Raw genomic sequence first — 12,500 nt, forward strand, 5'->3', positions numbered from 1 at the left:
CAGCAGGTCAGATGTGTTAGTATCGGTCTCAGCAGGTCAGATGTGTTAGTATCGGTCTCAGCAGGTCAGATGTGTTAGTATCGGTCTCAGCAGGTCAGATGTGTTAGTATCGGTCTCAGCAGGTCAGATGTGTTAGTATCGTCTCAGCAGGTCAGATGTGTTAGTATCGGTCTCAGCAGGTCAGATGTGTTAGTATCGTCTCAGCAGGTCAGATGTGTTAGTATCGGTCTCAGCAGGTCAGATGTGTTAGTATCGGTCTCAGCAGGTCAGATGTGTTAGTATCGGTCTCAGCAGGTCAGGTGTGTTAGTATCGGTCTCAGCAGGTCAGATGTGTTAGTATCGGTCTCAGCAGGTCAGATGTGTTAGTATCGGTCTCAGCAGGTCAGATGTGTTAGTATTGAGCTCAGCAGGTCAGGTGTGTTAGTATCGGTCTCAGCAGGTCAGGTGTGTTAGTATCGGTCTCAGCAGGTCAGGTGTGTTTCTGTATGTTGAACTCACCCTGGTAGATTTAGTTCATTCTTCCTCTGTCCATGTCTGTCAAATATCTTCACTGAGCTGTCAGATCTATAGAAAACAACAGAACACAGTAAAATGGTATAGAATTAGAGTAGAACAGTACAACAGTGCAGAATAGAACAGAACAGAGCAGAATAGAATATAGAAGAATAGAATAGAATAGAACAGAATAGAACAGTACAGAACAGAATAGAACAGAATAGAATAGAATAGAATATAGAAGAATAGAGCAGAATAGAACAGAATAGAACAGTACAGAACAGAATAGAACAGAACAGAGCAGAATAGAATATAGAAGAATAGAATAGAATAGAACAGAATAGAGTAGTACAGTACAACAGTGCAGAATAGAACAGAACAGAGCAGAATAGAATAGAGAAGAATAGAATAGAATAGAACAGAATAGAGTAGTACAGTACAACAGTGCAGAATAGAACAGAACAGAGCAGAATAGAATAGAGAAGAATAGAATAGAACAGAATAGAGTAGTACAGTACAACAGTGCAGAATAGAACAGAACAGAACAGAATAGAATAGAATAGAACAGAATAGAACAGAACAGAATAGAGAAGAATAGAACAGAATAGAACAGAATAGAACAGAATAGAACAGAGCAGAATAGAACAGAATAGAACAGAACAGAACAGAGAAGAATAGAACAGAATAGAACAGAGCAGAATAGAACAGAATAGAGCAGAATAGAACAGAATAGAATAGAACAGAATAGACTAGAACAGAATAGAGCAGAATAGAACAGAACAGAGCAGAATAGAGCAGAATAGAATAGAATAGAGCAGAATAGAACAGAGCAGAATAGAACAGAATAGAGCAGAATAGAGCAGAATAGAACAGAATAGAACAGAACAGAATAGAATAGAACAGAATAGACTAGAACAGAATAGACTAGAACAGAATAGAACAGAATAGACTAGAACAGAATAGAAAAGAGCAGAATAGAATAGAATAGAACAGAACAGAACAGAGCAGAATAGAATAGAACAGAATAGAGCAGAATAGACTAGAACAGAATAAACTAGAACAGAATAGAATAGAGCAGAATAGAGCAGAATAGAACAGAATAGAACAGAGAAGAATAGAATAGAACTGAATAGAGCAGAACTGAATAGAGCAGAACTGAATAGAGCAGAACTGAATAGAACAGAACTGAATAGAACAGAACTGAATAGAGCAGAACTGAATAGAGCAGAACTGAATAGAACTGAATAGAGCAGAACTGAATAGAACAGAACTGAATAGAGCAGAACTGAATAGAACAGAACTGAATAGAGCAGAATAGAATAGAACAGAATAGAGCAGAATAGACTAGAACAGAATAGAAAAGAGCAGAATAGAATAGAACAGAATAGAACAGAACAGAGCAGAATAGAATAGAACAGAATAGAGCAGAATAGACTAGAACAGAATAAACTAGAACAGAATAGAATAGAGCAGAATAGAGCAGAATAGAACAGAGAACAATAGAATAGAACTGAATAGAGCAGAACTGAATAGAACAGAACTGAATAGAACAGAACTGAATAGAGCAGAACTGAATAGAGCAGAACTGAATAGAGCAGAACTGAATAGAGCAGAACTGAATAGAACTGAATAGAGCAGAACTGATTAGAGCAGAACTGAATAGAGCAGAACTGAATAGAGCAGAACTGAATAGAACAGAACTGAATAGAGCAGAACTGAATAGAGCAGAACTGAATAGAACAGAACTGAATAGAACAGAACTGGTTCATCCAGGTGAATACAGACTGGTATTATATTAATATATATAACAGGTAGCTCTGGTCCAGGTGAATACAGACTGGTATTATATTAATATATATAACAGGTAGCTCTGGTCCAGGTGAATACAGACTGGTATTATATTAATAGATATAACAGGTAGCTCTGGTCCAGGTGAATACAGACTGGTATTATATTAATAGATATAACAGGTAGCTCTGGTCCAGGTGAATACAGACTGGTATTATATTAATAGATATAACAGGTAGCTCTGGTCCAGGTGAATACAGACTGGTATTATATTAATATATATAACAGGTAGCTCTGGTCCAGGGTGAATACAGACTGGTATTATATTAATATATATAACAGGTAGCTCTGGTCCAGGGTGAATACAGACTGGTATTATATTAATATATATAACAGGTAGCTCTGGTCCAGGTGAATACAGACTGGTATTATATTAATAGATATAACAGGTAGCTCTGGTCCAGGTGAATACAGACTGGTATTATATTAATAGATATAACAGGTAGCTCTGGTCCAGGTGAATACAGACTGGTATTATATTAATAGATATAACAGGTAGCTCTGGTCCAGGGTGTTTATGTAGCAATGTCTTTATAAGGCTGGATATCCACCCGGCTGATAAAGCATGCTTTCTTGGCTTAGTGGATGGCACACAGAGCTATGGGCCAGAAGGCTGAGCTCACAACTCCCTGCCTGCCTGTTTCATTACACTTACCTGCAAGGAACTGTGTCATTTTTACTGTGTACACCACGTGTATTCTGTGAATGACAAATCAACTGGAAGCAAGCCGCACTAAACTCCCTGGACCAGAGCTTACATCACACCATAATAACATGTATGTTCAAGACTTGCAACTTTACAAAACAATAGCAACCAACAAAGCAACAACTCACCCTGCGACAGCGATGTAATTCCCCAGTGTCTTCTGCCATTTGTACAGGAGACAGGACCCCAACCAAGCTCTGTCTGTGAGGGTGAAAACTCGCTAGAGGGAGAGGGAGGGAGAGAGAGAGGAGAGAGAGAGAGAGAGGGAGAGAGCGATACAGAGAGAGAGAGAGATACAGAGAGAGAGAGAGAGAGGGAGGCAGAGAGAGACAGAGACAGAGACAGAGAGGGAGGCAGAGAGAGACAGAGACAGAGACAGAGAGAGAGAGAGAGAGAGAGAGAGAGAGAGAGAGAGAGAGAGAGACAGAGAGAGAGAGAGAGAGAGAGAGAGACAGAGAGAGAGAGAGAGAGAGAGAGACAGAGAGAGAGAGACAGAGAGAGAGAGAGAGAGAGAGAGAGAGAGACAGAGAGAGAGAGAGACAGAGACAGAGACAGAGACAGAGACAGAGACAGAGACAGAGAAGAGAGAGAGAGAGAGAGAGAGAGAGAGAGAGACAGAGAGAGAGAGAGAGAGAGAGAGAGAGAGAGAGAGAGAGAGAGAGAGAGAGAGAGAGAGAGAGAGAGAGAGAGAGAGACAGAGAGAGAGAGAGAGAGAGAGAGACAGAGAGAGAGAGAGAGAGAGAGAGAGAGAGAGAGAGAGAGAGAGAGAGAGAGAGAGAGAGAGAGAATTTGGTTCAGCGGGTAACGTTAAAGAACTTATCAGTAGAAACAAAAGAGCGCACTCCCCGCCGGTTTCAGTAAAAAGCTGTGGGATGAGGGCTGGAGAAATGTAATCACTCTCAAATTCATAGACAGAGCTTTGGATGCAAGAACTGACCATCCATGTTATTTTTTATTTAACCTTTATTTAACTAGGCAAGTCAGTTAAGAACAAAATTCTTATTTTCAATGACGGCCTACCGGGGAACAGTGGGTTTAACCGCCTTGTTCAGGGGCAGAACGACAGATCAACATGTTCTGAGACTATAGTGTTAATTTAAAAACATTGGGGTAGAACAAGATTATATATTTGGGGTTCTGATGGGGTACGACAGTTGAACTGAGCTCACGAGGCATTTATACGTTATTTTCTTCAAGAATGAATGAGTACATATCATGAATTTATAAATCCAAAAATGGACGTAACGTTAGCAACTTCAGATTGCCCCTTTAATGCTGCTTTCTACAGAAGGGGTTTCCAACGGTCGGTCCTGGGGACCACCCTGGGTGCATTCTACAGCAGGGGTTTCCAACGGTCGGTCCTGGGGACCACCCTGGGTGCATTCTACAGCAGGGGTTTCCAACGGTCGGTCCTGGGGACCACCCTGGGTGCATTCTACAGCAGGGGTTTCCAACGGTCGGTCCTGGGGACCACCCTGGGTGCATTCTACAGCAGGGGTTTCCAACGGTCGGTCCTGGGGACCACCCTGGGTGCATTCTACAGCAGGGGTTTCCAACGGTCGGTCCTGGGGACCACCCTGGGTGCATTCTACAGCAGGGGTTTCCAACGGTCGGTCCTGGGGACCACCCTGGGTGCATTCTACAGCAGGGGTTTCCAACGGTCGGTCCTGGGGACCACCCTGGGTGCATTCTACAGCAGGGGTTTCCAACGGTCGGTCCTGGGGACCACCCTGGGTGCATTCTACAGCAGGGGTTTCCAACGGTCGGTCCTGGGGACCACCCTGGGTGCATTCTACAGCAGGGGTTTCCAACGGTCGGTCCTAGGGACCACCCTGGGTGCATTCTACAGCAGGGGTTTCCAACGGTCGGTCCTAGGGACCACCCTGGGTGCATTCTACAGCAGGGGTTTCCAACGGTCGGTCCTGGGGACCACCCTGGGTGCATTCTACAGCAGGGGTTTCCAACGGTCGGTCCTGGGGACCACCCTGGGTACATTCTACAGCAGGGGTTTCCAACGGTCGGCCCTGGGGACCACCCTGGGTGCATTCTACAGCAAGGGTTTCCAACGGTCAGTCCTGGGGACCACCCTGGGTGCATTCTACAGCAGGGGTTTCCAACGGTCGGTCCTGGGGGCACGTTTTGGGTTTTGCCCTTGTTCTACACAGCTTGTTCAAAAACAAATCTAAGCCTGATAATGAGCTGGTTACTTGATAATGAGCTGGTTTCTTGATACTGAGCTGGTTTCTTGATATGAGCTGGTTGCTTGATAATGAGCTGGTTGCTTGATAATGAGCTGGTTTCTTGATATGAGCTGGTTACTTGATAATGAGCTGGTTTCTTGATAATGAGCTGGTTTCTTGATAATGAGCTGGTTGCTTGATAATGAGCTGGTTACTTGATAATGAGCTGGTTTCTTGATAATGAGCTGGTTGCTTGATAATGAGCTGGTTGCTTGATAATGAGCTGGTTGCTTGATAATGAGCTGGTTTCTTGATAATGAGCTGGTTTCTTGATAATGAGCTGGTTGCTTGATAATGAGCTGGTTTCTTGATAATGAGCTGGTTGCTTGATAATGAGCTGGTTGCTTGATAATGAGCTGGTTGCTTGATAATGAACTGGTTGCTTGATAATGAGCTGGTTGCTTGATAATGAACTGGTTGCTTGATAATGAGCTGGTTGCTTGATAATGAGCTGGTTGCTTGATAATGAGCTGGTTACGTGATAATGAGCTGGTTACTTGACTCAGCTGTGTAGTACAAAACCAAAACGTGCACAGGGGGGCTCCAGGATAGAGTTCGCGAAACCCTCGTCTACAAGACGATATAACCGCCCCCAGCCGGGGTACGAATCCCGACTCCACCGTACAGGTATGTCCCTCTAATCTCTGTATTTCCCCCACTCAAGTCTCTGTTATCCATGTCCCAATAAAGGGAGAAAGATTGTAACAGGTGGTTTGACTTGGTGAAAATTATTAGTTAGCGTTAGCTAGCCAAGAAGTAGCCTAACTGGTAACGTTAGCTACATTTGGGTTCGGGGACACCACAACCAAAAAAAAGTCTAGCTAATGGAAATGCCCGGTTTAAGTAAGTATATACATATATTATACAACTATACCCGTGTTGTTTCTAGCCACAATACCTTCATTTTGTGTGTTTAGTCTTGAGTAATCTTCACCAAAGCATCGCTGCAATTTGTGTCAATATCCCAGAATGCTTCACTCCTCAGCGTCCGCATCGACCGAAGAGATGTCATGGCAACAGCCAATGAGCGCCGCTCTGGAGCGTCTTCCTGTTTGGACCAGCAGATGCCAGTCAAATACCGAGTTTTACTTACAATTAAATACAGGGTCTTCACAAAATATTCCTTCCTGTTTGACCTATTCCTCATTTTGTTGTTTTACATCCGGACTTCAAAATTGATTACATGGATTTTTGTTTTTTATTATCTCACCCATACACACACACACACAATACCCCCTTAATAATGACAAAGTGAAAACATGTTTTAGACATGAAATACACATCTCATTTACAACCAAATGTATTCCTCACATGTTTCGTAAACAACAGGTGTAGAATAACAGTGGGAAAAAATGCTTAGTTAGTCTACACCTGTTGTTTTACGAAGCATGTAAGAAAAATAACATTTGATTTGATTTAATAATTAGTTACACTTGTAGTAAAATGATTATAAGTGAGAAACAGGCTCAAAATTTTAATATGTTGACAACAATGCAGAGAGAAAGAAAATAGAAAAATAATACTACAAGTTATAATACACAATGAGTAAGGATAACTTGGCTATATACACGGGGAACCATTACCGAGTCGATGTCCAGGGGTACTGTGGCATATTGTATCGGAGGCCACGTGACCACTTATGGGACGCGCAACCCGCGCAGAGCAGAGCGGTGAGAGATCGAGAGATCCAAGCGCAACGCACGGTGTTTGTACAGCTCCGGTTAACTTGAATAAAGAAAAACGTATGTTTTAACATCACAGTTGTTTCCTTTAGTATTTGTTAAACAAGAAGATACAACAGGTACTAGGTAATAACTTGGCTATATACACGGGGTACCAGTACTGAGGCGATGTCCAGGGGTACGAGGTAATTGAGGTAGATACAGTATGTACATACAGGTAACGATAAAGCGACTGACTAGTCAACAGGACAGATAATAAACAGTAACAGCAGTGTACGTGATGAGTCAAAAAAAGTAAATGCAGATAGTCTGGGTAGCTGTTTGGTTAACTATTTAACTAACTATTGAACCAGGGTCAGTGCAGATAGTTAAATAGTTAACCAAACAGCTACCCAGACTAACTATTTAACAGTCTTATTTATGATTTATTTATTTTATTTTACTAGGCAAGTCAGTTAAGAACAAATTCTTATTTTCAATGTCGGCCTAGGAACAGTAACTGTGATCGACTATGATCGATAATGTCAAATGCCACACTGAAGTCTAACAAAACAGCTCCCACAATCTTTTTTATTATAAATGTCTCTCAGCCAATCATCAGTCATTTGTGTAAGTGCTGTGCTTGTTGAGTGTCCTGCCCTATAAGCTGAACGTCTGTTGTCAATTTGTTTACTGTTAAATAGCAGTGTATCTGGTCAAACACATGTTTTCCCAGAAGTTTACTAAGGGTTGGTAACAGGCTGATTGGTCTGCTATTTGAGCCAGTAAAAGGGGTTTTACTATTCTTGGGTAGAGGAATGACTTTAGCTTCCCTCCAGGCCTGAGGGCACTACTTTATGGCTACTAATTTAAGCCTACTACACTCTCTAGTAGGCTTAAATTGAAGATGTGGCAAATAGGAGTGGCAATATCGTCCGCTATTATCCTCAGTCATTTTCCATCCAAGTTGTCAGACCCCGGTGGCTTGTCATTGTTGATAGACAACAATCATTTCTTCACCTCTTCCACACTCACTTAACAGAATTTAAAATTACAATGTTTGTCTTTTATAATTAGGTCAGATATACTTGGATGTGTAGTGTCAGTGTTTGTTGCTGGCATGTCCTGCCTAAAGTTTGCTAATCTTGCCAATGAAAAAGTAGTTGGCAATATCAGTTGGTTTGGTGAGGAATGAGCCATCTGATTCAATGAATGATGAAGCTGAGTTTGCCTTTTTTCCCAGAATTCCATTTAAGGTGCTCCAAATCACATTTACCATCGTTCTTTATTACATTTATCTTTGTTTCATAGTGTAGTTTCTTCTTCTTTATATTCAGTTTAGTCACATGATTTATCAATTTGCAATAAGTTTATCAATCAGATGTGCAGCCAGACTTATTTGCCATTCCTTTTGCCTCATCCCCTCTCAGCCATACAACTTTTCAGTTCCTCATCAATCCACGGGGATTTAACAGTTTTTACAGTCATGTTCTTAATGGGTGCATGTTTATTAGTAACTGGAATACGCAATTTCATAAATGTGTCAAGTGCAGCATCTGGTTGCTCCTCATTACACACCACGGACCAACAAATATTCTTTACATCAACAACATAGGAATCACTACAACACGTATTGTATGACCTCTTATACACTATATTAGGCCCAGCCTTTGGAACTGTGGTTTTCCTAGATATGGCTACTGTATTGTGATCACTACATCTGATGAATTTGGATACTGCTTTCAAGCACATTTCTGCAGCATTAATAAAGATGTGATCAATATATGTTGATGATTTCATTCCTGTGCTGTTTGTAACTACCCTGGTAGGTTGACTGATAACGTGATCCAGGTTTCAGGCACCGGTTACAGTTTGAAGTTTTTTTCTTGAGTGGACAGCTTGATGAAAGCCAGTCAATATTTAAAATCACCCAGAAAAATATACTTCTCTGTTGATATCACATACATTATCAAGCATTTCACACACGTTATCCAGATACTGACTGTTAGCACTTGGTGGTCTATAGCAGCTTCCCACCAGAATGGGCCTTAGGTGAGGCAGATGAACCTGTAGCCATATTACTTCAACAGTATTTAACATGAGATCGTCTCTAATCTGTAAGGGAACGTGGTTCTGAATATAAACAGCAACACCTCCACCATTGGAATTTCTGTATTTTCTGTAAATGTTATAACCTTGTATTGCTGCTGCCACTGTATCATCACAGGTATTATCTAAGTGAGTTTCAGAATATGAATGTCATCTGTTACTAGTAAATGATTGATTTCATGAACCTTGTTTCTTAAGCTACGTATGTTAACGTGGGATATTTTGAGCGCTTGTCTTCTGAGGATGCTTGGATTGTTTTCATTGCTTTACTGGGAAGCTTAGCAGAGGTAGACATGCTCAGGTTATTTATGTTAGTGCAGGGTGAGCTGCGCACAGTGGACGTCCTACTAGGGCACATCGGCCTCAGTGCTAACAGTATCACTCTGGTTCGTAGGCACATGATTACTGCATACAACAGCTGTAGGACCAGTAGAGGTATTCAGGGCAGTTAGAGAGACATACATTAGGTTATTTATATTGTGTCTACTGACGCCCCCTGGTGTAATGTACAACAGCTGTAGGACCAGTTAGAGAGACATACATTAGGTTATTTATATTGTGTCTACCGACGCCCCCTGGTGTAATGTACAACAGCTGTAGGACCAGTTAGAGAGACATACATTAGGTTATTTATATTGTGTCTACTGGCGCCCCCTGGTGTAATGTACAACAGCTGTAGGACCAGTTAGAGAGACATACATTAGGTTATTTATATTGTGTCTACCGACACCCCCTGGTGTAATGTACAACAGCTGTAGGACCAGTTAGAGAGACATACATTAGGTTATTTATATTGTGTCTACCGACACCCCCTGGTGTAATGTACTACAGCTGTAGGACCAGTTAGAGAGACATACATTAGGTTATTTATATTGTGTCTACCGACACCCCCTGGTGTAATGTACAACAGCTGTAGGACCAGTTAGAGAGACATACATTAGGTTATTTATATTGTGTCTACCGACACCCCCTGGTGTAATGTACAACAACTGTAGGACCAGTTAGAGAGACATACATTAGGTTATTTATATTGTGTCTACTGACACCCCCTGGTGTAATGTACAACAGCTGTAGGACCAGTTAGAGAGACATACATTAGGTTATTTATATTGTGTCTACCGACACCCCCTGGTGTAATGTACTACAGCTGTAGGACCAGTTAGAGAGACATACATTAGGTTATTTATATTGTGTCTACCGACACCCCCTGGTGTAATGTACAACAACTGTAGGACCAGTTAGAGAGACATACATTAGGTTATTTATATTGTGTCTACCGACACCCCCTGGTGTAATGTACAACAGCTGTAGGACCAGTTAGAGAGACATACATTAGGTTATTTATATTGTGTCTACCGACACCCCCTGGTGTAATGTACAACAGCTGTAGGACCAGTTAGAGAGACATACATTAGGTTATTTATATTGTGTCTACCGACACCCCCTGGTGTAATGTACAACAGCTGTAGGACCAGTTAGAGAGACATACATTAGGTTATTTATATTGTGTCTACCGACACCCCCTGGTGTAATGTACAACAGCTGTAGGACCAGTTAGAGAGACATACATTAGGTTATGTATATTGTGTCTACCGACGCCCCCTGGTGTAATGTACAACAGCTGTAGGACCAGTTAGAGAGACATACATTAGGTTATTTATATTGTGTCTACCGACACCCCCTGGTGTAATGTACAACAGCTGTAGGACCAGTTAGAGAGACATACATTAGGTTATTTATATTGTGTCTACCGACACCCCCTGGTGTAATGTACAACAGCTGTAGGACCAGTTAGAGAGACATACATTAGGTTATTTATATTGTGTCTACCGACACCCCCTGGTGTAATGTACAACAGCTAAAGGATTATAACAGCTCTGTGTCACACCTGTGTAGTCATGCAGGATTTTACCTGTTGTCACATTTTGTCATTCAACAGTTTAATTGATAACTCACCAGCATTCCATGTAACATTGATTAAATATATTAGATCAGTTACTTTGGTTAATGGCCAGTTTCCCAGACACAGATTAAGTCTAGTCCAGGACCTTAAAGAACTTTCTATTGAAACTTCCATTGAGCATGCTTTTTAGTCCAGCACTAGACTCAATCTGTGTCCAGGAAACAGGCCCCATATGTATAACTGACATGCTTGTCCTTGTTCAGGACTCCACACACTGGCTTCAGATTGAACCCTTTACTTCCACTGTCCAGGGAGTGACAATGTTCAGGTAAAATAACTACTTTTAACATTTCATTCCACTTGCCAGTGTATTTCCCCATTACCTTTGGGAATAGTCTTCTAATCCAACCTCTCCATTTGACCATTGACCCTCTCTACCATATCCTGTTGTTGCCCTCAGGCACAGGACACCCAAAGGGAGTTATGAGTGCACAGTGTCTGGGCTCCGCTGGCTGTGTGAGAGAGATGTCACTCTGAAGTATCACTTCAGGAACTGGGAACCCCACAGTCAACGTTGACCCTTGACTTCCACTGTCCAGGAAGTGACAATGTTCAGGTAAAATATTGTGGATTGTGCAACATTTCCCCATTACTTTTCTTTGAAAGAAAAAAAGCATTCCATCTCTGTCAAATTGGTCGTTGATCATTTCTAGACAATCATTTTTAAGTCTTGCCGCAGATTTCAGTCAAAACTGCAACTCCGCCACTCAGGAACATTCAATGTCGTCTTGGAAAGCAACTCCTGTGTAAACACCCCATCCCCCAACCTCAATGAATATATATATACACATTCAGGACAGAGACTGAATTTAAATACAAATGGTTTATTATCATACATTTTTTTATCCATCCCTGGGTAGGACATGAGGCGGAGGGGGGAGAGAGGGAGAAGGGGGAGACGGGGGGAGAGAGGGAGAAGGGGAGAGAGGGGGAGAAGGAGAGAGAGGGAGACGGGGGAGAACGAGAGGGAGACGGGGGAGAACGAGAGGGAGACGGGGGAGAACGAGAGGGAGACGGGGGGAGAGAGAGGGAGACGGGGGGAGAGAGAGGGAGACGGGGGGAGAGAGAGGGAGACGGGGGGAGAGAGAGGGAGACGGGGAGAGAGAGAGCGAGAAGGGGGAGAAAGAGCGAGATGGGGGAGAAAGAGCGAGATGGGGGAGAGGGGGGAGAAAGAGAGGAAGGTATATATGGTGCCCTACTGTATGTGGCTTTGGTCAAAAGTAGTGCACTATTATAGGGAATAGGGTGTCATTTGAGGGTACATCCCCACTGTGTCTTAACACAGGAGCTTCTATGTTATTTACACAGGACTGTCTCTCACTCGCACTCAGCTCACCTTAACACACTGACTACAGCACAGCGATGATATAAGAGATCAGAGATACGCTGGGAAAATAACAACACGTGTTGTACATCTGACTGGTACATAGTTACTGTCCAGGACATAAAGGAATCGTTTTTCATTTGGAATGTCTTAG

The 12,500-nt window shown here is 42.3% G+C and overlaps 1 long non-coding RNA gene across 1 annotated transcript; it reads right to left on the bottom strand.

The window, feature by feature from the left end:
* Positions 1 to 497: 497 nt before the first annotated feature.
* On the bottom strand, positions 498 to 6,255 carry LOC120040461. Its single transcript, XR_005475659.1, has 3 exons — positions 6,188 to 6,255; positions 3,178 to 3,269; positions 498 to 564 (listed from the first exon to the last, which is right to left on the bottom strand). It is a non-coding gene; the product is annotated as an uncharacterized LOC120040461 (long non-coding RNA).
* Positions 6,256 to 12,500: the final 6,245 nt, after the last annotated feature.

The sequence above is a fragment of the Salvelinus namaycush genome, unplaced genomic scaffold (assembly GCF_016432855.1).
Source record: "Salvelinus namaycush isolate Seneca unplaced genomic scaffold, SaNama_1.0 Scaffold3538, whole genome shotgun sequence".
Taxonomy (NCBI): Eukaryota; Metazoa; Chordata; class Actinopteri; order Salmoniformes; family Salmonidae; genus Salvelinus; species Salvelinus namaycush.